The following is a 22,411-nucleotide window of genomic DNA, read 5'->3' on the forward strand; positions in this document are numbered from 1 at the left end:
CATGAGTGACAGTCACTAGGGAGTTAGTGGCTTAAAAATATTCATGTACCCTGTACTCCAGGCACCCAGCTAGGTAGAGGGATCTAAGTTGGAAGTGGCACAGAGTGCCTTCCTCACTCAGGGCTGTCCTGAGACCCTCCTCTGGGGTCCCGACCCCAACACTAGGCTCCGGATGGGTTTGGGCTGGTTGGGGGAGGGGTCCTGGGCCACCTGCTCTCTGAGCTGGGTCCGTGGGACAAAAATAAACAAATAAAAACACATAGAATAAAATAAAGGAGGCAACCGCAGGGCGGGGAGGGGAGGGGACGCGGGGATGTTGCGACGGGGGGCGCAGGTCGCGGAGTCCCCGCGGTGGCGGCGGCCGCTTTGTTGGCGGCGGGCTGGGGAGCAACCTTGAGCGCGGGCGCGGAGACAGTGATTTAGGTGGCGGCGCTGGAGCGTGAAGGTAAATGGCCACATTTCACCGTCGGGAGGTGAGCTGGGCGCTGCGGCCCCTTCCCCCAAGGCCCCCCGCGCTGGCGGGCGGGGCTGCGCGGCCCTGGGGACCCGCCTGGCCCCGGGGGTCGCCGCCCCTCCTGTCCCTGGCCGTCGCCCTCACCCCGCCGTCCGCCCGCAGTTTGGGGAGAGGTGCGGAGGTGAAAGCTCAAAGCCACGGCCACACTCAGCTGCCTGCTTCTGTCGCGATCCGGTGGCCCCTGGCCCCTCCCGAATGTCACACATCCCCTCTAGTGCTCCTCCAGGAGGCAGGGCCGCCTCATCTCCTCAGGGCAAACGTGGAAACTGAGGCTCAGGGGGTCAAGGGCCCAGCTGAAGGCCTCAGGGCTGGGAGGGGTGGAGGAGGCTGAGGACCCAGGTCCCTGAATCCTGTGCCCTTGGCCTGGAGAGCTTGGATCTGGGTGGGCACCGGGTGCTTGTGGGGTGGGAAAGGTTGGCCTTCAGCAAACCTCACGGCTTTAATGGCCGAAGTCCTGTTTTTGGCCATACAGTCGCTGCTCACTCCTCTTTGGGCCAAAGCTTCCTACCCTGCCCCTCCAAGTGCTCAGCCTCCAACCTTCCAGCTCCCAGCGAGTGGAGCATTGAGACCCTGTGATTCAAATACTTTGCTAGGAGACAGGAAAGGAAAGAGCTCCACTGGGGCATGCATGTGGCAGGACAGTCCCCAGCCCATCACCTTCCAGGCCCTTCAGAGCTGTGGAGTAAGGCAGGGTTCAGAAAAGGAGGAGAAAGAGAGGGCCCAGGGCACTAGGTTTTAGCCAGGTAAGCCTTCAGCCACTGCCATCTATGTGGAGGCCTTGAGCAGGTAGAAGGGAAATAGCTTCCTGTTCCACTTGGGGCAGTATTTGGCCCACTTGGTCCTTATTATTTATAATGTTATTCATTATTATGATATTATTGGTCATTATGATTTTTATTGGATATCTACTATGTGCTAGGCATGTCTCTAATCATGCCAGCAACTTCATGCCCGTGAATATGTATTGTCATCCCCATTTCATGAATAGGAACACTGAGGCTAGGCCCCTGGTCATTACTGAGAAGTAATGGAGCTGAGGTTGGGTGCTGGCCCCACTAATCCTAGAGATCCCTCTCCCTGCAGCCTATTGCTTTTCTGATCCACTGCGTCCTGCATCGGGGGTAGAGAACTCTGCCAAGGTCTGCCACCTAGAGCCTAATGGCAAAGGAGACTGGCATTTCCCTCCCTACTCTGGTTTTCCCTGGGACAGTTCTTCCTGGGAGTCTGGGTTGGACCTCAGGTCAGGGCGCAGGCTAGTCGGGTGAGGTAAGTGGAGGTCTAAGTTCTCAGTGGGCCTTATGTTTTCAGGAGCTCTGTGGGGTCCTGCTGAGGAGGTTGGTTACCCCAACCCTGAAGGTAGGAGATAAAGTGAGGGGGAGGAAGAAATCACCCCGCATGATCTGATGACCTCTTGGAGGGGGTCAAAGAAACCAAGCAGAGACCTTTGATGAGTGTGTAAGACAGGTCCGTCCGGGGGTGTCTGTCCTCCCCAGGACATTTCCTGAGTAGAAATCAAATCAGCTACAGAATCCAGATGCACAGGAGACTGAGGTGGTGGGGAATGAGGCCCAGGAAATGCAAACCTCTTGCTCCTCAGTCCCCAGTTACTATGACAACTTCTATTGACTGACATTTATTGAATGCCCACTGTATGCCTCAAATTGCCAAACCTCCTTTGAGTCCTGACAGCCGCCACCTGGAGAAGGAACCATTATCAGACCCACTTGACAGATGGGTCAATAAAGGCACGGGCCTTCTTCCTCCTGCACGGAAGATCACAGCAGCTAGAAAGGGGGCTCTACCCTCAGTCCTAAGTGCAGGGCCCGGCCCACTTGGAAGCCTTCACAGGAGGCAGCTCTGATGGTTCTTGGCTCCTAGTGGGTGGAGGTTTCGGGCTGGGGCCACGTTGCCTTTCATCCCATTGTCTCTGTGCTTGGCTTTAGAAGTCATGTCCTCCTTCTCGGGTCTCAGGGAGCACCTCCCTGCCAACTTCTTCTGCACCTGCCTTTGTGCCTGCACCTTGGCCCCTGATCTGGGAGACTCATGTGGGAGCACATGTGCGTGGGAATGTGACTGGAGGAAGCAGCTGCTTCCGAGATGACACTCGGTGATGGAGAGCAGGGAAGGCTCTCCAGGACACTCCCTCTCAGGACAGCCTCTGATCCTAGGTCTGGGATTTTCAGGACTCCTCCCACAACCCCCACCATTTCTGAGCTGGGATTGTCCTATGGATAAATGGGAGCTGCCGCAGGCTCACCTCTTCCCTTGTCTGTTGCACAATGGTGAGGAGATCAGGGGACAATCCACTGTCAGGGTCCTCAGCCCTTTGCCGCTCTCTCCATAGCTCCTGTTTTAGAATCCTTGATTCACCTAGTGCCATAGTTGGCAGGGATCCCCAGTTCTACACTGGTCCAACCCAGATAAGGAAAGGGAGGCACAGAGAAGGGGAGCAACTTGCACAAGGTCACACAGTGAGTTCGCTGCAGGCCTACTGTCTCCTGATGCTGGGGAAGTCAGTCAGATGAGATGAGAATCTCCTAGGGCCCCCAGGAGATTGGAGGGGCCTTGAGAAGAGAGAAGGGCCCCTCCTTCCTCTTTCTGGGGGTGTTGTCAGCTGGAGCACCGGCCACCCCCTCCCCATCCTCACACACCGGCTGGAATTGTCTTAATGCAGCAAATTGTTCATACACATGTAAGCAAATATCTTCTCAAATTATCTCTTATCACCAAACAGGCTGCGTTGCTCACCGGCTGGAGGGCCGAGGATGTCTTTCAATCCACTGATGGTGGGGAGGGGCAGGGAAGGGGGGGCCGGCTGACACCAAAAATAAACCGGTGGAGCGAGGATGGTTGTCGCAAGGGGCAGAGCGAAGTTGTCAGGCGGCGAGAGCGTGTGAGGCGGCAGGACGATAATGTGGCATGACACTTCTGAAATGAGCGGCCCGTTGCCATGGTGAGCAGCCAGGAGGGACCGGCTCTCCGGAGGCTGAAATAAAACACGCTTTAAATGATGTTTGATTAGAATTTAGATCATGTAACCGAATACCTCAGTCCTCCTCTTCCTGGTGCTTTTCTTCTTTTCTTCTTGATGATTTCTCCTTTTCTTCCCTCCATCCCCTCCTCTCCTTATCCCGGGCAGACACAGTTACACACACCCACACATCTGCATGCATGCAAATGCAAATATGCATGCACACACACAAGCACACTTTGGTGTGCACACATGCACAGATATGCACACGGACACACCTGCATGCACGCACTGGTGTGTACATGCAGAGTGCACGTGGACATGCATGCACAGATCATGCACACATGGGTAGGCACACACTCACGCACACACCTACCCTCCTCCTCTTTCTCACCAGTTGGTGCATGCTTTGTTGGACTTTTTTTTTTTAAAGAGAGAGTGAGAGAGGAGAGAGAGAGAGAGAGAGAGAGAGAGAGAGAGAGAGAGAGAGAATTTTTTAAAATATTTATTTATTTTTTTAGTTCTCAGCGGACACAACATCTTTGTTGGTATGTGGTGCTGAGGATTGAACCCAGGCCGCACACATGCCAGGCGAGCGCGCTACCGCTTGAGCCACATCCCCAGCCCTTTGTTGGACTTTGGATCAGAAAACCCAGCTGAGAGCAGATGCTGGGGACCCTTGATCCAGGGGTCAGGGGCTTGAATCTCTGCTCTTCTGTTCTAATAACAATAATATGGCAACAATTCAAATGGTTCATGCCCCTTGTCTCCTTCACAAAGCTCTTCCAAATGCAAGTTCATCACGGTCCTTTGCCCAGCCTTGATCATACCCGTTTTCTAGATGAGGAAGCTGAGGCTCCAAGAGGCCAAATGTTTTGTCCAAGATTGTGCACCTGGCAGGATGTGAACCCAGTTCTTCCCTGGGCTGCATGCACTTTGACCTCTGGGGAGCAGCCCGTGCAGGAGGAAGGGAAAGCAGAGAAGCTCTCTGGGTGTTCAAATCTCTGTTGTCCAACACGTTTTGGACACATGCCTTGCTATTGGCTTTGGCCTGCATGAACCGTCCAAAAGATGGGCCAAGAGGCCCTGGCCTGCTGGAGGGCTCTGGGCAGGCTCTGCGATTTCCTGGCTCCATGCCCTTGTCGTTTTGTTTGGTAACAGATTTGTGTTATATTTGTGGTGTTTTTCCAGGGCATGCCGCCCAAGGTGGAGACAGGACAGAGGAACTGCCGCTGCTTCTGTGGCACGCGTAACACTGCTGCTGTAAGGAGCAGGCTGGCACCGTGTGGCCAGAGCATGCAGGGGACTTCCCAGAATCTCCATTGTTCTTGCTGTCCTGGATCTTGTTGGAGGTCCCAGAGAGGTGCTCAGCATCACGCTCAGTGTCAGGGAGACATGGCAGACCTCGAGTGAGGCCAGGTCACTTTGACTTTCACAAATATGGGCCTTGTCAGGGAGGTGACCTGGAGACAGACAGACAGATGACAGGCAGGCAGACACACAGGCACAGTCTCCTTCAGTGCAGAATGTGAAGTGCCCCGATGGAGGAGGGAGCAAAGTGCTCTGGGAGAGACCCAGGGTGGGAGACTTCTGTGTCTGTTGGAATCATGGAGGTCTCCTTGGAGGAGGTGATGTTTGAAGAAAGAGTAGCAGTTCTCCAGGTGAGTGGATAAGAAGGGGCGGCTGAGGAAGGGAGGCCTCGGTTGCAAAGGTTCACCCTCACCCAACAGGCTGGATGCTCCCTGGGTGGGTGGGAGGGTAGGGTGATCCTCCCATGAGACCCCAGAGTTGTGTTTTGGGCCTCACTCATGCTAAGCAGCCCCAGCCTAGGCTAAAACTTCTGAAAAGCAGAGACTGAGTCTTGTGTATGACACTACTCTTGCCCCTGTCTGGGAGCTCCCTGAGGCTGGGTTTGTGTCTTCTATTTCTTTTGTCTTTAGAACCAAATGGAAAGGCCTCTCCCAGCACCCCACCTTACATCCTGTTAGATCTGTGAATGTAGAAACCCTACCTTTAAAGTATTTTAATTTTATTTTATTATTTTTAAATTTTGAGACAGGGTCTGGCTAAGTTGCTGAAGATCTCACCAAGTTGTCGAAGCTGGCCTCAAACTTGAGATTCTCCTGCTTCAGCCTCCTCAGCCCCTAGGATTATAGGATTGTGCCATAATGCCCAGCAGGGACCCTGCCTTATACATTTATGCCTCCTTCGTGTCTGGCACAAGACCTGCTATATAAAAATATAAGCTGAGTTGTAGCTCAGTGGCCCAGAATGTGTGAGACCTTGGGTTTGATCCCCAGTTCTGGCCCAGAAATTAAAAAAAAAAAAAAAAACAGAGAGAAAGAAAAGAAAACCCAACATCTATTGAGTGCTTGCTGTGTGCCTGGCATTACATTACATGTTTTTATCTCCTTCTGTCCTTTTAACAGCTCTAAGAGATAGGGACCAACATTAGCCCCACTTTACAGATTGAGAAACTGAGGATCTTGGGCAGTTCAAACGCACACAACTAGCAGGTGGTAGAGTCAGGTAGGCCGTCAGACTCTGAAACCTACAGAACCCGTGAACTCTAACCCTCGACCTCTTGTAAACTGTAAATGCACTGCATTTCCTTTGAGTTCCATGGTTCAGCTTCCCCAGGGATAGCAGGGTCCAGCAGCCTGGGAGTCTGTGGCTTTGAAGATTCTCCCTGGGGGGTTGGATAAGGAGCAAAGCCACAGAGGGCTGTCTGGGTCCCCGAGGGAAGGATAGAGATGTCAAGAGCACACAGAGTTGGCCATGAGGGGGACAGAGGTGGGTTAAGGGGCAGTGAGAGATCTACAGTGATGACCTGGAGTCTGGTCTCCCCCTTCCTTTCCCTTCCTCTGTCCCTGCTGGTCCCTGTCAGTTCTTGAATGTGTCTCCACATCAAGCCTCTTGTCCTTGCTCTGACTGTGCCTAGACTTTCTTCCTGGTCCCCACACCAGTTTCTCCTCCCCGCCCCTTTCTCCACTGGCCACTGGTTAGCATTCTATAAAAGATTTGGTTATTTTATTCCAGCACCCCCAAACCTTCCCTGGCTCCCTAGACCCAGGGGCTCCAGCCCAGATCCCCAGCCTGTGCTCCAGCCCGGGGTGATCTGTTTCCACCTGCCTTTTAGGCCTTGTCCCTCTCGTCTCCCGCTCCAGACTGCTCAGTGCCTGGGTCCTTTCTCTCTCTTTCATTCATTTCTTTTTTTCTTAATAGATACAACATTTTTATACCTTTATTTTATTTATTCATTTTTACGGAGTGCCAAGGATTGAACCCAGTGCCTCGCACATGCTAGGCCAGCGCTCTGCCCCTGAGCCACAACCCCAGCCCCATTGATGTCCTTTCTTATCTGGACCTTTACAGACCCCAACTGTCCTCTCCAGAAACGCTCACCCCTCGTCAAAGGCCGACTCATCCCTTTTTCATTTTCTTTGGACAGAGTTAAGTCTCTCCGGTCACTCACTCCTTCTAGAAGGCACGTCTTTTACAGGCAGTTCAGCAGACTTCAGGTTATTCCCTCAATGTGACTGCGAGATCCTCAAGGAGTAGACTGTGGAGTGATGATCGTGTCGCACCGAACGTGCTTGCAAGTTTGAGGCCAGATTGGGCCACTTAGCCAGACCCTGTCTCAAAATTAAAAAATAAATAAATAAATAAAAAGGGCTGGGGGTGTAGCTCCATGGCAAAGCACCCCTGGGTTCAATTCCCAGTAAGAAAAATTAAAAAAGCAAAAACAAAAATAAATAAATAGCGTCACTGTGCCTGATAATAAGGACAACCCTATATTACAGCACCAAAAATGTGCAGCGCAGGATTCTCAGTCTCTACCCTTCCAAGGAACTCTCTGGTCCTTTTTGGGCCCCAGCTGCTTGGGCAGGGGTAGTGATACTAGGAAGAATTTAAAGGCATCCCCAAATCTCAGATTCAGCACGGGTAAGGTGTCTACCTGTGACAGAGGAAGATAGAAGGCCAAGGGGAGCAGGAGAGCCAAGCACCTGCAGGCAGGGAGTGTGGGGAGGTTTGTGGGGAGAGGGAGGATCCAGGCTGTGCCGCTGGGGGAGGGGAGATGGCCGAGAGGGCTGGGAGAAGTTTGACCTTGTCAGGAATGTCAAGGGCATTAAGAAGCTTTGGGAGAACTGAGACTACATCCCCATGTTCTCTCTGAATGCAGCACCGCAGGGAGATGACCTTGGGGAGACCCAGAGCCACAGGCTGGGCTGTCCCTGGGGGATGCCATCCCTGGCCACCAGCTCTGGGAGCATGCAGTTCTAGTCCCCAAGGCAACCAGCAAAGTGGGTGCTGTGAAGGCCTTTGTAAGGGCGAGATGACTGAGCTTCAGAGAGTTCAGCAGCACTGAAGGGAGGGAGAGAAGAGCTGGAAAGGGAAGGGACGCAGCAGACCCTAAAGCTGACCTTTAACCCTTGACCTCTCCCCCTAGAGCTATATCTCAGGATGGTGTCACTGTGGCCATTGAGCTCTGTGTTGTGGGAGATGGAGGAGGCTCATGAGGCTCGACAATATCAGCTCCGCTCTGTCCTGGGGTCAGAGGTGGCCCAGGCCAAGGCCTCTATAAGCCATTAGAGCTCAGATGACAGTTTGATTTGTGGGCCCAGGAAAGGCCCCTGTTAAGCCCGAAGTGGGAGGAAATGGGTGGTGCCTAGAGATGGGCAGTAGGATGGGCCAGGGCAATTGGATTTCTGATCATGACCAGAACAGTCTTTTTTTTTTGTACCAGGGGTTGAACCAAGGGGTGCTTAACCACCAAGTCACATCCCCAGCCCGTTTTATGTTTTATTTTGAGACAGGGTCTTGCTGAGTTGCGTAGGGCCTCACTGAGTTGCTGAGGCTGGCCTCAAACTTGAGGTCTTCCTGCCTCAGCCTCCGTAGTGTCTGGGATTACAGGTGTGTGCCACTGTGTCTTGCCCCAAGGACACTCTATCAGTGAGTTTCATCCTCAGAGCACAAGTGGCCCGTTGTGAAGAGGACAATGTTACAATGTAGAGCTTGGCACAACACAGGAGGAATAGACTGGGCTTAGAAGTCAGGAAATTTGGGTTCTCGACCCCGTCTGGTGGCAGGAGAGCCCCTTAACTTTGAGTTTTCCCACTGACAATTAGCGGATGTGATAGCCTATTTGGCTCATCTCGCAGGGAGCCACCTGACTGATTTGAGAGGACCCCATTCAAATGTGAGATGAGGGTGAGGGTAACCTAGGTTCTCCGTTAGTGAGATGAAGCCCGTGAGGATCAGCCCATCACAGGCTTCTCTCAGCACAGGCTGATGTCATTATCCCCATCAGGGCCTATGTCATTAGCAAAATCCCCACAGGGACATGAAGAAGCCATGACGGGACTGGTCTCTGGGAAGGACAGACCAGAGAGGGGTCATCCTGGCAGACTGGGTTGTCACCCTGTTTTTTCAGGACCCTTTGGGGAAAGAATTCAGGACTTGGAGCCCAGCAGAGAACAGTAATAGTAACAAAAACAATAGCTCACATTTACCCGGCGCTCTCCGGGCGTCAATTTCTGCTGTGAGCATTTTATCTGCATTAATTTTCTGCCTCACAGCCTCATGCGGAAGGCACTGCTTCTATCCACACTTTACAGGTGCAGAAACCTGAGCAGCGACATGACTTTCCTTTGGTCCCAGAGTCCCTCAGTGCTGGAGTCGACTCAGTCCTGCCTGGTCCAGGCCTTCTGCTGTGCGACACCTCAGCAGCCCATCCTGAAGGTGACCTCCTTTGCCCCACTGAGGCTGGACGGAGGTTCCCTGCTCCCTACGCGACAGAAAACCCAGATGTGAGTCCTGGCTGTTATTCACTGCGTGTACAATTCATGTGTGAAATTCGGGGGACAGACATTTGTTGCCTACCTGTAACTGCCACGTTTAATCTAAATCTCACCGCAGCTACTTATGAGGTGGGCATTAGTTCCTCCATTTTACAGCTGGGAAAGTTGAGGCCCAGAGCAAGGAAACAAATGACCCAAGGCCACACTGGAAACAGGCTGCAATCGAACCCAGCCTGTCGGATTCAGGGACTTAGGTTCCCTCCATTCCCCTCCACTCCTCGAGGTGTGATCCACAGAGCTTCAGTTCCTGGGTGTTCATAAGTTTTATGTGAAAAAAAAAAATCTGTAGTCAGAGAATGTTCTTTGGAACTCCCTTTAGGAAATTCTGTGTTCATCCTGTTGCTTTCCCGACAGCAAGAGCAATCATAGTAACACCGTAAATGGGATCTTCACTATCATGACAAACTGTTCAATCGCAGTATTATTTTTCTGCTTATGTATTTGGGGGAGTGCAAGAGTTTGGGTCTGGAATGCCTCCCAAAGGTTCATGTATTAAAGGCCTAGTCCCAGGGAGGCGCTGTGGAAAGGTGGTGTGCCTTTAAGAGGTGGGGCCTAGTGGGAGATCTTTAGGCTATTGGGAGCATATCGTTGAAGGGCATGTGAAATCCCAGCTCCCTCTTTGCTTTTCTCTTGACCCCCTGCTTCCTTGAGAGGTTGTTCCACCTCATGTTGCTGCCATGATGGGTTCCTTTGCCCAAAGCAAGAGGACCAGCTGATCAAGAGACCTTCCAAGAATTGGGGCTGTGGCTCAATGGTAGAGCGCTGGCCTAGCACACGTGGGGCGCTGGGCTCGATCCTCAGCGTCACATAAAAATAAAATAAAGGTATTGTGTCCACCTACAACTAAAAAATAAACTTTAAAAAAAGGTATTGTGTTCATCTAAAATAAATAAATAAACCTCCCAAACTGTGAGTCAAAATGGACCTTTTCTCTTTGGAAGTTGATTCTCTCTAGGGCCTGCCACAATAATGGAAAGCTAACCCAGGGAGTGTTTTCGTGAAGTTGCCCCTCCCTTGCCCCCCATTGAAGGACCTGGAAAGCGGAAGGCACCAGCCACGTGGTGAGCTGGGCCCTGAGTATCGGCCTCCTCTTTCTCAGTGCCTGCCTTCACAAACTTCTGCAAGACAGTCTTGAAGGCCTCATCCTAGGGCCCCCCCACCCTGCCACTCTGCCTTTCTTGGTCTTACAAGACTTAGCTCACACCACACACTGTGCAATGCAAAGAAAGTGTGGGCCATTTGCTTTGGGGTACCCCCATTCATTTTTAAAAAACCAGCCTTAATGAGTTATAATCTACATGCCATGAATCACCCATTATCATATTCACTTGGAAGTTGTTTATTATAATTTCTTCTTTTTTTCTTTTTCTTTTTTTGGAGACAGGGTCTCTGTAAGTTGCCAAGGCTGGCCTCAAACTTTTAATCCTCTTGCCTTAGTTTCCCAAGCCACTGGGAATATAGGCATAAACCACTGTGTCTGGCATATTCTGATTTCTTCTTTATATAAATAACAACAACAACACCAACAATAAAGGTGAAGCAAAAACACTGTGTCTCTGGGCATGTTGGCACACACTGTAATCCCAGCAACTGGGGAGGCTGAGGCAGGAGGATCCCAAGTTCAAGGCCAGTCTCAGCAATTTAGGGAGATCCTGTCTCAAAATAAAAAGTAAAAGGAACCAGGGAGGTAGCTCAGTGGTAAAGTGTCAATCCCTAAAAAGGACCCCAAATTAAAAACAAACAGAAAACCACCTGTGCCGTTAGCACCCATGTCAGCACCTGGGCTTCTTGAACCCCCTTGGACATGCCTGTACACCCTTCCTGTCGTGTTACTGTTTGTATCAAGAGGCACAGCAGAAGTGAAAGTGAAAGGCTTCATGGGAATGTGAAAGGGATCACCAGGTCGGCCACTGCCAGCTGCTTGTCCTGAGCCTCCGATTCCTGGTCTGTGAATTGTGAATGATAACACACCTGACTTCAAGGGGTGCTGGGAAACCTAAGGGGTATTTTTATTCTGTGTCCGTAGAGTGTTTCGAACGCGTCTTGGTGAAGAAATACCAATGACAGCACATCTCACTTGGATGTGACCTGGGGGACAGATGGAAATCACTGCTGTTCCCAGGCCAGCGGCTGAGCTGAGGGCTTTGCCTCTGGTCTGCAGGACAGTCCCACAAGGAGAGGCTGTTCCCTCCACAGTACAGATGAGGAGCTGAGGCCCAGCCGGAGTCCTGAGGACATGGGCTGGTGAGTGTGGCTTGAGCAGCCCTAAGCACAGGGCCTCCTTCTGTCCATTTCTCCTGGGCCTGCTCAGCCCTGGCTGGAGCCTTGAGCAGGGTGAGGCAGGCCATGGGGTACCATGACTTCTCTTAGGTGGGGACAAGACTGAGGTGGTACACCTTTGTCACCCCTACCTGGGGTCATGGACTGGGGACCCTGCTGATGGAGTCGGGTGGGAGAACGCCAGGGGACCCCCACCCTGGCCCCCTCGTCAGCCACTCACTTCTTGGTGGGGTTTGGTGGAAGGTGGCCATCCGCTGCCCTCTTGCTGGCCTCCAGTGTCCCCGCCCTGACCTCTGGGTTCCCAGGGGCCAGCCCGGACATCTGTATCTGTCTTGCCCCAAACTCTGGAGATTCTGACAAATTTCTTTTCATTGCTTCCAGCCATGTTATTTAAAGTAATTAACCTTAATTTATAAATTTTTATATCAAACTGCCTTTTAACTTTTAGAACTGGCAGGAGCAGCCTTATCCCTGGGCTCCTAATAGTTCTCCATTTAATCAAAATTCATCCATCAGGTTCCAGTGTTAAATCATCTTTTAATTGGGAGTTACATTCTGGTTAATAGTTTTATAATTCGCCTCCTCTAATAGTTTTTACCACAGGGATCTTGACTCCATTTTTCCTCACTCTATTATTGCCACCGTGTGGTTCTGCGGGGACGGCTTAACGCCGCCCCGCCTCTCTGGCCTCTACTGGTCGCCTCTTTTGTTCTTGGTGGTCTCATTAATTCCCGAGAAGAGGCCTCCTTCCTCCTCATTAGGAGGGCAGACCCACTCTCCTGGTAAGGTGCGAGGTGCGACCTTCTCATTTCCACAGCCCTCGGAGCTGTGGCCCAGCCTGCTCCACTCCACCAGCAGGGCTGAGCAGAGGGAGGGCAGAGAGGGAGAGAGAGAGAGAGAGGGAGACAAGAGCAGGAGAGAGAGAGGGAGAGAGGGGGGGGAGGAGAGGGAGGGGCGAGACAAGAGCAGGAGAGAGAGAGAGAGAGAAAGAGAAGGAGAGAGAGAGAGAGAGAGAGAGAGAGAGAGAGAGAGAGAGAAGGAGGGAGGGCAGAGAGAGAGAAGGAGAGAGAGAGAAGGAGAGAGAGAGAGAGAAGGAGAGAGAGAGAGAGAGAGAGAGAGGAGGAGAGGGAGGGGGGAGACAAAAGCAGGAGAGAGAGAGAGAAAGAGAAGGAGAGAGAGAGAGAGAGAGGGAGACAAGAGGAGAGGAGGGAGAGAGAGACAAGAGCAGGAGAGAAAGAGAAAGAGAGAGGGAGGGAGATAAGAGCAAGAGAGAGAGAGGAGAGAGAGAGGGAGAGAGAGAGAAGGAGACAAGAGCAGGAGAGAGAGAGAAGAGGAGGAGGGAGGGAGAGAGAGGGAGAAAGAGAGAGAGAAAGAGAGGGAGAGAGGGAGACAAGAGCAGGAGAAAAAGAGAGAGAGAGAGAGGAGGAAGGAGAGAGAGGGAGAGAGAGAAAGGGAGGGAGAGAAAGAGAGGAGGAGGGAGAGAGAGGGAGAGAGAAAAAGGGAGAGGGAGAGAGAGGGAGACAAGAGCAGGAGAGAGAGAGAAAGGGGGAGAGACAGAGAAGGAGAGAGAGAAAGGGGGAGAGACAGAGAAGGAGAGAGAGACAGAGGGAGACAAGAGCAGGAGAGAGAGGAGGAGGGAGAGAGAGGGAGGGAGAACACACATGGTGGAGAGGAAGGAAGGCCGGGCGGCCAGCAGGTCAGGGGCAGGTGGGCAGGCAGAGCCCTGAGAAGGGAACAGAGCAGTTTGGAAAAGGCCCGAGGTCCAGGCAGAAGGTGCAGGTAGGAAAGCAGCTCCCCCTGAGACCCCAGAACAGCTGGAAGGCTGGCTGGGCCCAGACTTGGCCTGGGAGTCCTGGTCAGCGGCCTTCACTCAGCTGCTGCGCTTGTTCCACCCTCGGAATATCTGCAGAGGAGCCTCCTGGCCTCCTGGTGGATGGCCAAGAGGGTGAGGCTCAGTTACCTCAGCATCAGAAAGGGAGCGAGAACTGAGAGAGAGAAAGGGAGAGTCAAGAGCGAAGAAAGGAAGGAGAGGGAGGAGAAAGGGGAGAGAACGGGAAAGAGAGGAAGTTGGTGGGGGTGAGGAGAGGGTTGGGGTGAGCCTGTGAGGGGCTCTGGCCCATGGGCAGACATGTGTGGGTGGACGCTTACACACACACGCACACATGCACACACACACACACACACACACACACACACACACGTGCACATACTCCAGAAACCCCTACATGTGCACAAGTCAAAACCAGACCCAGGAGTAGCCAGTGCAGGGCGACACTGGGTGGGGGCCATTCTTGGAGCTTGTGACGGGTCTCTGGGGGACTCTCCAGGGAAAGTGAGCCGGAAGGGGCTGAGGGAAGGGCCGGGGAAGGAAGCTGGTACCCAGGGTCCCATTCACCACAGCGGGTAGAGGCACCTCTGGTGTGGGCCCCATGCACTGTGTCAGCGCCTGGCTAGAGAAGGTCTGGGGCTTTCTGGCCAGACCCACGTGGGCTGTGGTTCACCACGACCTCTCTGTGGGCCCTCTCTGAGCCTCAGTGTCCCCACTTGTGAAAAGGGGATATGCAGGTCACCGATACTGCATGGAGGCCCCTAGGTTGGTTTTGGTGATATTTTGGTAGCACCGTGGCTTGGGTTGTAATGGTGCTCAGTGTTTGGTGATCTGACCTGCAGCTGTGTAGACACAAAAGCAATGAAATGTCTGTTCTCCTCCGCAGGACCTGCCCTGGAGGAGCAGCTACCCTGGTTTGAGCCAAGGCTGGATTAGGGTTTGGGATTGGAGGCCAACAGCCTTGGTCTCTGCATGGCACCTGGCTCCCATCCACAGGACAAGGTCATCGTGCCCACAGTGAGCGTGTGGACTCTGAGGCAGGAAGCAAAATAGTTCCCTTCTTTTAACTGGGGGGTGGACTGGCAGTTGCAGCCGGGGCTAGACCCCTCCCAGCTCTGGCTAAGCCTCTTATCCTTATGAGGCCTCAGTTTGCTCATCCATAAAGTGGAGGAGCGCATGATCTATCACCTTTTACATGTGACATAGTGTGTCTCCCCACCACAGACCCTGGCAGGCCACATGGGAGACCTGGGAGGTGGACCCTCTGACCCTCAGACACAGCCCAATCCTCGCTGTGGGCCCCCCCACTTCTGCTCACCCTGTTGGAACTGACTTCACCCTCAACGGCCTCATCCAGTCCTGGGGGGAGGGTGAGAGGAAGGGGTGTGTGTGGCCGTACCCCTGGTTTTGCCCTCTCAGCGGGGAGTGATCACAGAGGCTAGCCTGGAGGAGGAAGAGGAGGCTGTGTGAAGACGGCTGGGTTCAGGGTTTCTTGGTGGATGGAATGAGTGCCTTAAGTCTGGGAGGAGAGAAGCAGGAGGGAAGCAGCACTGTTGGGAGCTCGCCATGTGCCCCAGGAGCATGGTCACAGCCCCACTGTGACATCTAAACCCCACGACAATCAGGATGATCAATCCCATTGTACAGAGGAGGTAACTGAGGCTCAGGAAGATTCAGGAACTTCTGTGCTCCGTACCATGTGGCTGAGGAATGCAGGACTAGGGCAGGGGGCCAGGCCTGGTGACGACAAAGCTAGGCTTTCCTGTGGACAGGTCTAGGCCTTGGGCCCCCCATTGGAAAATGGCCATTGACCTCACTTCTGGCCCTCTCCAGAGGGTGTGGCTAGATTAGGGGTGGGTGGCTGGGTGGAAGTGAGAGGTGCCCAGGACTGTCCCTGAAGCCAAAGGACTTAGTAAGTCTTTTGGGAAGAGTGCGGATCCTTAGTGCCCAGGTGGCAGGATGCAGGCAGGCCGTGGTGACATCCTCCCCAGCATGCTCAGGGACCTGTCATGAGCTCAGGCACGCCTCACTCACAATCTGCTTGGGAAAGGGTGAGGATGGGCCTTTGAGGAAGCAGGGGGATTGTCAGGTTGACCTCTGCAGGCACCTAACAAACCGTATTTGGATCAATGGATTATCTCGGATTCTGCGGGTGCCAGGTCAAGTTCAGAGCCTCCTGATTCAAAAACTTCTATTCCAACCCCCAGCACCTGTGAGCAGAGTGACTTTGGACAAGTCACTCAGCTTCCTGTGTCTCAGTCTCCTCATCTGTAAAATGGGGATGAGGAGAAACCTGTCTCATGGGTGGTGTGAACACTCAATGAGATCCATGCTATAGCAATTAGCCAAGCGCCTGGCACATGGACCCACCCAGGAGGTGTAGGTTACTGTCATGGTCATCCCAGAAGGTGGGAGGGAGCAGCCCTGTGCCCCAGGAGCATGGTACTGAGGGAGGGTGACAGCACTCCCACTCTACAGGTAAGCACAAAGCTGGGTACGGTGGTGCACCCCTTCATCCCAGCAGCTTGGGAGGCTGAGGCAGGAGGATCACGAGTTCAAAGCTGACTTCAGCAATTTAGCAAGGTCTTAAGCAATTGAGCAAGATCCTGTCTCAAAAGAAAAATAAAAAGGGCCACGGTAGCACATGCCTGTAATCCCCAAGACTTCGGACTGATGTAGGAGGGCCCCAAATTGAAAGCCAGCCTCAGCAACTTAGCGAGACCCTGTCTAAAAAAAAAAAAAAAAAAAAAAACCGCTGGGGATGTGGTTTAGTCCCTAGGTTCAATCCCCGGTACCAAAAAAACAAAACCAGGCAAGGACCATTTGGCTTTGAGAGGTTAGGTAACTTGCAGAAAGTCACACAGGAAGACAATCCCCTGGCTGCAAAGAAACCCTGTTTCTGCCCTCAAAGTTTTCCATCTCTTGTTCCCTTCATTCTGTTACTTCTAGTTGAATCCAGAGGGGACTCCTGGGAGTGCAGGGTCATCATTGCTTCTACAAGCGAACGCTGGCAATTCCCAGAAGTTAAGTACATTGTCCGATGCCCTTCTGCTGGCGGGTGGCCAGCTTCACCCCAAACTCAGGCTCTCTGACCCCAGAGTCCCCCTTCCTCCTTTGGTGACACCATCACTGCCACAGGACATACATGCCATAGGTCCTACTCTCTGCTTTTCCATTTTCTTTGTGACCATCTCTGTCCCCTATATGAGTTTGACATCCAATGACCGCCAGCTGGGAGCTTAGTATGAGGTATGGTCACCACTTGGAGGGGTCCTTGCTTGGTCCCAAAGCCTTGGGAACTGACATCAGTGATTATGCAATACCATCAGTGATGACATCAGAGGATTACTCAATAAGGAGTTGCAATCCCACAGCACATTGTCCTGCCGTGGCCCTCATCTTTGACAAGGAGTCTCTCATTGGGCCCATTTCACAGGTGACACTGCCAAGGCCCCGAGATCCTGGGCTGGACTTGTTCCCTTTCATTTTTTTTTTGGAGGGGGAGTACCAGGGATTGGACTCGGGGCACTCCACCACTGAGCCACATCCTCAGCCCTAGTTTGTATTTCATTTAGAGACAGGGTCTCCCTGAGTTGCTTAGTGCCTTGCCTTTGCTGAGGCTGGCTTTGAACTCGTGATCCTCCTGCCTCAGCCTCCTGAGCTGCTGGAATGACAGGTGTGCACTACCAAGCCCGCCAACTTGTTCCCTTTCATCAAGGGGCTAATGCAGCTGGACCCAAGCCCCTGACTCAGCCAAGGGGCCTGGATGACCCAGGTCTCTGGCAGAGTTGAGCTCAGGGATGGAGACAGAGGGAGTGGGAGCTAACGAAGGAGGTTCTGGAGGCCTTGTGTGTGCGCAGGAGTCTGAGGAAGGGGGTGGGGAGCTGGATGGTTGCTTCTAGTTCACGTTCCTCAGGTGATCCCGGCTGGCAGTCACCCTGAAGGACTAGCCCGTGGATGTCCAGCCCTGGGTCTGGGTCAGCCACTGGTCAGCAATTGTCCCATTTTGCTTCCTTCCTAGTAGGACTGTCACTCAGCACTGGGGTGATAGACCAGCTGAGGGGACAAAGGGGGACCTGGCAGCAGGAAGGGGAGCAGGGGACAGAGGCTGTTCACCCTGCAGGGTGGGAGGATCAGAGCCCCTCAGGCCTCGTGGATGAAGTTTGTATCTGCCCCCCCATCCCCCCCCCATGGGGGAAGCAAAAGCACAGGAAACCCACTGGGAGAAACTGAGGCAGGAAGGCAGAAGCAGCCAGCAGGAAAGAGACCTGGGAGAGGCCTGACCCTGGAGCTGTGGGTGCTGACCCCCTGGGGCAGGGGAAGGCAAAGCTCCAGGTTTGGGGGGGTGGCTGGGCCCCAGGTCTCTGTTTCCACAGGGGGAGAATTTTGGACTCTGTTGCACTGGGTGCTGGTGGGGGAGAAGGCCCAGCTTCCTTTGTGTCCCTTCTGGGGGGCAGGTGGGACCTCTCAAGCCCAGGGTCCCTCCCCTTCTCCACCTCAGCTCCAGGGGCCCTCACTCTCCCCCTGCCCCCTCCCACCCCCTGACTCCGGACCAGGGGCAGCAACTTTTTCCTAGGACAATGGGCCACCAGATGTCAGCCTCAGGAGGACTCAGCTCTGTCCTGGGGGGGGACTGAGGGGACACTGAGGCCCTGTGGGAGCTTTGGCTCCGATTCACAGAGATGAGCTGGCCCACTTCCTTCAGCCACCACCGTGAACCGTGGCTCTGCCCCATCCACAGAGGCCAGTCGTGTCTGGGTTTTGGTTTCCTGATTTTACCCTGGGAGGAGGGGGACAGATCCAGATGCCCCTTTTCATTCCCAACACTATGTAGGGGAGAAGTAAGGCTTTGACCCTGGGGGATCAGGGGGGCGCAGGAAGCCTGTGTCAGGACCTTTCTGGGGGTGGGTCATTTCTGTATGGTGCTCTTTTGACTTGTCGCTATCTGTGGGACAGAAATGATGACTCCAATTTCACACGGGAGGAAAATCAGACTCAGAAAGGTGAGTTAACCTAAGGGCATTCTGCTGGTGAGTGGAGGAAACCAGGATTCGAATCCAGGGCTGGCCCTAAAGTCTGAGCTCGTTCCACGCTGCTGTGTCCATGGGGTGAGGAGTGGGGATGGAGGGAGGGTCTGTTCCCTGTCTCCTCCGTCGGGGCCTAGGGAGAGGGGCATGGGCCAGGAGGCTGGGGACCGCTGGGACACAGTGGGGCAGGCACCTGGAGAACCTAGATGGGACCCTGACACTCTACCTGCATGATATGGGGCAAGCCCCTTCTCTCTGAGCCACATGTAAGTGGTGGCTGGAGGTGTCTCCTGGATGTGTGGTGGGTGAGCGGAAAAACCAAATGCGGGGGAAGGAAGCCGCCTTCTAACTGGCGGCAGCTCTGGCTCAGGACAGAGGCCCTCCAGGACCTCGCTCCGGAATCTCCGTCCCTCTCAGCCCATCTAGATGGAGTCCCCAGCCTTCCCCAGACACCAGGCAGAGACGGACCAATCCACTGGCGGTGTGCAGTGCGTGCTGCGTGCGTACTGGTGGCCCCAGCTGGCTGCAGGTCACACCCGGGCGTTCCCTCCCCTGCGGAGTCACCTGAGATCTCTCTATCCCAGCAGGTTAGCCGCTGTTAATTAAACCAATTGTTGGACTTAATGCCCATCCCATTAACGTGTCTCCCAGGCCTATTCATCACCACCAGTGGAGGAAGGGGTGGGAGCTCTGGGTGGCGGTGGTGGGTGCTGAAAGCCAAGTGAAGCAGCTCGTGGAAAAGAGATGGGGTCCCTTCCCTGTTCCCTCTTGGGAGCCGAGGAAGCTTCCATTCCAATCTCAGGATGTGCAGGGGCCTATGGTGTCTGCATCCCACAGGGTCCACCTGAGCCAGGGTCAGCCCTGCTCACCCACACACCTGTCCCCGTCCTGTTCCCTCTACCTGTTGGGGGCCTCTCTGCTCCGTCCTGCCTGGAAAGTGGGTGGACACAGGAACAGGGGGCCCACGCAGCGATGCTCAGTGGGCCTCCCCTCCCCTTCCCCTTCCTCCTTTCCTCCTGCATGGGCCCTCCCCTCCACCCCCACCCCCCAGTGTCAGGGGGCTTGAAGAGCCAGGGTGGGGCCACCAGAAGGTGCATAAATCATTATTGGCGAAGACCTCAGCCCTGAGCCACGGGTAGAGGCTGCTGCTCGTGGTTCAGGCCAGGGCATAAATCATAATTCCCCTACAATAGATCCTTTTGCAGCCGCCATCAGGAAAACTGTGTTGGTTTTATCGATTTTTTGACACGGGGGCCCAGGCAGCGGGCGGCTCCTGAATCATTATGAAATGAAACTGATTAGGAATTCATGGAATACTAAATAAACTTTACGAGCCCGTTGTAAGTTTTTTGATGCATGGGGAGCGGAAAATGAAAACTAATGATATAAAAATTACACAGCGTGCTGAGTATTATTATACCGCTATTGATTTGTTTCAAACTGTACATCAAAATCGAAGAGGGCCGGGGCAGCTTCTGCAGCCATGCTGGGGATGTTTGGGCTCACCAGGGTTGGAGGACTTTCTTTTTTTTTTTTTTCCCCTTCTATTTTTATTTATTTTTTTTCTCTCTCCTTCCTGTAGTCTCCCACTCTGTCATCTGACTCCCTTCTCACCGTCTTCTGTCTTCCAGGGCAGTCCCTGCTCAGTTGGGACCCTGCAGCCCTGCTCAACTAGAATTCCTTGGCTTCTGCTGGTGTCTCTCTGGAGCTGCATTTTTAGTCTGTGAGTTTCTCATTTCCCTTCTGCCTTCCCAAAAGGAGGAGTTTGTTCCAGTGATCCTTGCTGTGTGGCCTTTGGAATGTGGCTTTGCCTCTCTGGACATTATTCTGGATTAAAAAAAAAAAAAAAAAAAGATTGGACTCATTGGATCAGGTGTCTGAAAGGGTGGTCTGTGGGCAGCCCATCTGTGTGTCATCTCCAGGACTCCAGTCTGTGTGTCATCTCCAGGACTCGTAAAAATGACGAAGAGCTGGGCCCATTCTTAGATGAACTGCCTACAGATCTCTTGAGATGGGATGTGGGAATCTGCACTCTTATCTATCTATTAATCAATCTACCAATCTACCTATCAGCATTGGGAATGGACCTCAGGGCCTTGCACGTTAGGCAAGTGCTCTGCCACGGAGCTACATCCCCAGCCCTGTGTTTAAATAGGTTCCCCATGGGACTCTTGCGCACAGAGCCTGCTGATCTGAAGACACCTATCTGTCACCTCCCCCCTGGGTTGTCAGAGGTGGTCTTAAAGCTACGAATATTGTCCTCTGTGTTAGTCAACTCTTGTCCCTTCTTCCCTCCCTTCTCTGGCACTGGGGACTGAACTTGGGGATGCTCTACCATTGGACTATACTTTTTATTTTTCACTTTGAGACAAGGTCTTGCCAAGTTGCTGAGGCTCTGCTCTGTTCCTCTCCATTCTGGGGTCCACGCTGAAGAGGAGCCCCCACCTGAGACGTGTTCTTCTGATGGCAAGGAAGAGAGCGGGAACCATGGTGCAGGCACATGACCCTCCTGACGGTTTTGCTTGGACGTGGAACATGTCCCTTCTGTTCACCAAAATGTGTCATGTTCTCAATTCAATGTCCGAGGGGTGGGAAGTGCACTTGTCCTGCAGGATGGACACCCAGGAGAGAGCCTGCAGGGACGGTCAAAGAGAAACCCAGGGGCATTGTAGTACACTGTCCTGCGCCCTCCAGGCTTGGTCTGGGGTCTTGTTTGGCCCAGGCAGGGAGGAACGGGGCTGCTGTCCTACAGAGCTGGGCCACCTAGTACACACATGCCTCTCCACGGCCGGCCACCTACTGCTTCCCCTACCCACTCTGAGCCCCTGGCCTTGCCCCCGGGTCCTTCAGTGGGGACTGTCTCCTTGTTTCTGCCTCCCTGCTCGGGAACCTGCAGACACCCACCCTGCATCCTCCAGGGATCTGCTCTAACAATCAGAATCCTTCTCTAAAATGGTCCTTTATCCTCTAAATGCAGAGGGGAAATTTAGACTGCAAGTATGGGACTTTCTTACATAAGAGAACTCACGTCATTTTCCTCTTTGGCTGGTATTGTTCTTGTGTTCAAGCTCACATCAGCCCGACTCTCAGAGAGGTTGAATTCTATCCCCTGGACACACAGCATGTTGTTTCCAGAGCTGCATTGCCACCAAGCTCTGCACGTGTCCGAGTGGCATCTTCAGAAAGCCTGCTTGATGTCTAGGGGTCCTTTGTGCGGGACCCACTGCACTGACTTGGATATCAATGGCACAAGTCTGGCTCTTAGGGGCCGCACTATCTGGAGACACAGAAACACTCAAATATACTCTGATACAAACCTCTTCCTGAACTGGACAATATGGATCACGTGATGATCCAGAAGGAGCAAGAGTCTTAAGTCTTGGGTTCAAATCCAAGTTTGGCCCTGAACTGGATATGCTGCTTCTTTAATCTGGGACTCAGTTTCTCTGACTGTCAAAGATAGGTTTTTGCTCAGCCCATCTGAGATGCCTTCCAGGGGATTAGAGTGGGCAAGGTTAACCCACTGGCATGGTTCTCACAAGCTGTTGATTCTACATTGGTGTGGGAAGGAGGCTGATGGAAACCCACACACTCAAACTGACTTAAGCAAAATAAGTTATTGACTGCTGATGAGGCCAGGTGAGTCTTCAACTGCATTGTAATTTGGAAGTTTCAAGTGATGATGTTGGGGATTTGTCTTCATCTCTCAGCTCTTGTCTTCTTCTAGGCTGACTGCTTTCTTAGGCATGATCTCTCCTCATGGAGACAAGATGGCTGCCAGTAGCACTAGGTCCCTGTTCTGATGGTTCAGCAACCTGGAGAAAGGAAGCATCTCCCTTCTATTAGTAATAGTAAGATTTCCAAGACTGAATTTTACGGGTCCAGCTTAGGTCACATGTCTGCTCATGAATCAACCACCCTAGCTGGGGG

The 22,411-nt window shown here is 53.1% G+C and overlaps 1 long non-coding RNA gene across 4 annotated transcripts in view; it reads left to right on the forward strand.

The window, feature by feature from the left end:
• The first annotated feature begins 350 nt into the window (after window positions 1–350).
• The window catches only part of LOC120884145 (uncharacterized), a 59,610-nt gene continuing 37,549 nt past the window's right edge, over window positions 351–22,411 (forward strand). For 2 of the 4 annotated variants that reach the window (XR_013436176.1, XR_013436174.1), the window contains exons 1-6: window positions 351–445; window positions 9,104–9,295; window positions 11,373–11,590; window positions 14,341–19,068; window positions 20,113–22,120; window positions 22,209–22,332. This is a non-coding gene — a long non-coding RNA (uncharacterized LOC120884145). The remainder of the gene's footprint in view (window positions 446–9,103; window positions 9,296–11,372; window positions 11,591–14,340; window positions 19,069–20,112; window positions 22,121–22,208; window positions 22,333–22,411) is intronic. The other 2 variants (XR_013436177.1, XR_013436175.1) reach the window with 2 other exon arrangements.

The sequence above is a fragment of the Ictidomys tridecemlineatus genome, chromosome 3 (genome assembly GCF_052094955.1).
Source record: "Ictidomys tridecemlineatus isolate mIctTri1 chromosome 3, mIctTri1.hap1, whole genome shotgun sequence".
Classification (NCBI taxonomy): domain Eukaryota; kingdom Metazoa; phylum Chordata; class Mammalia; order Rodentia; family Sciuridae; genus Ictidomys; species Ictidomys tridecemlineatus.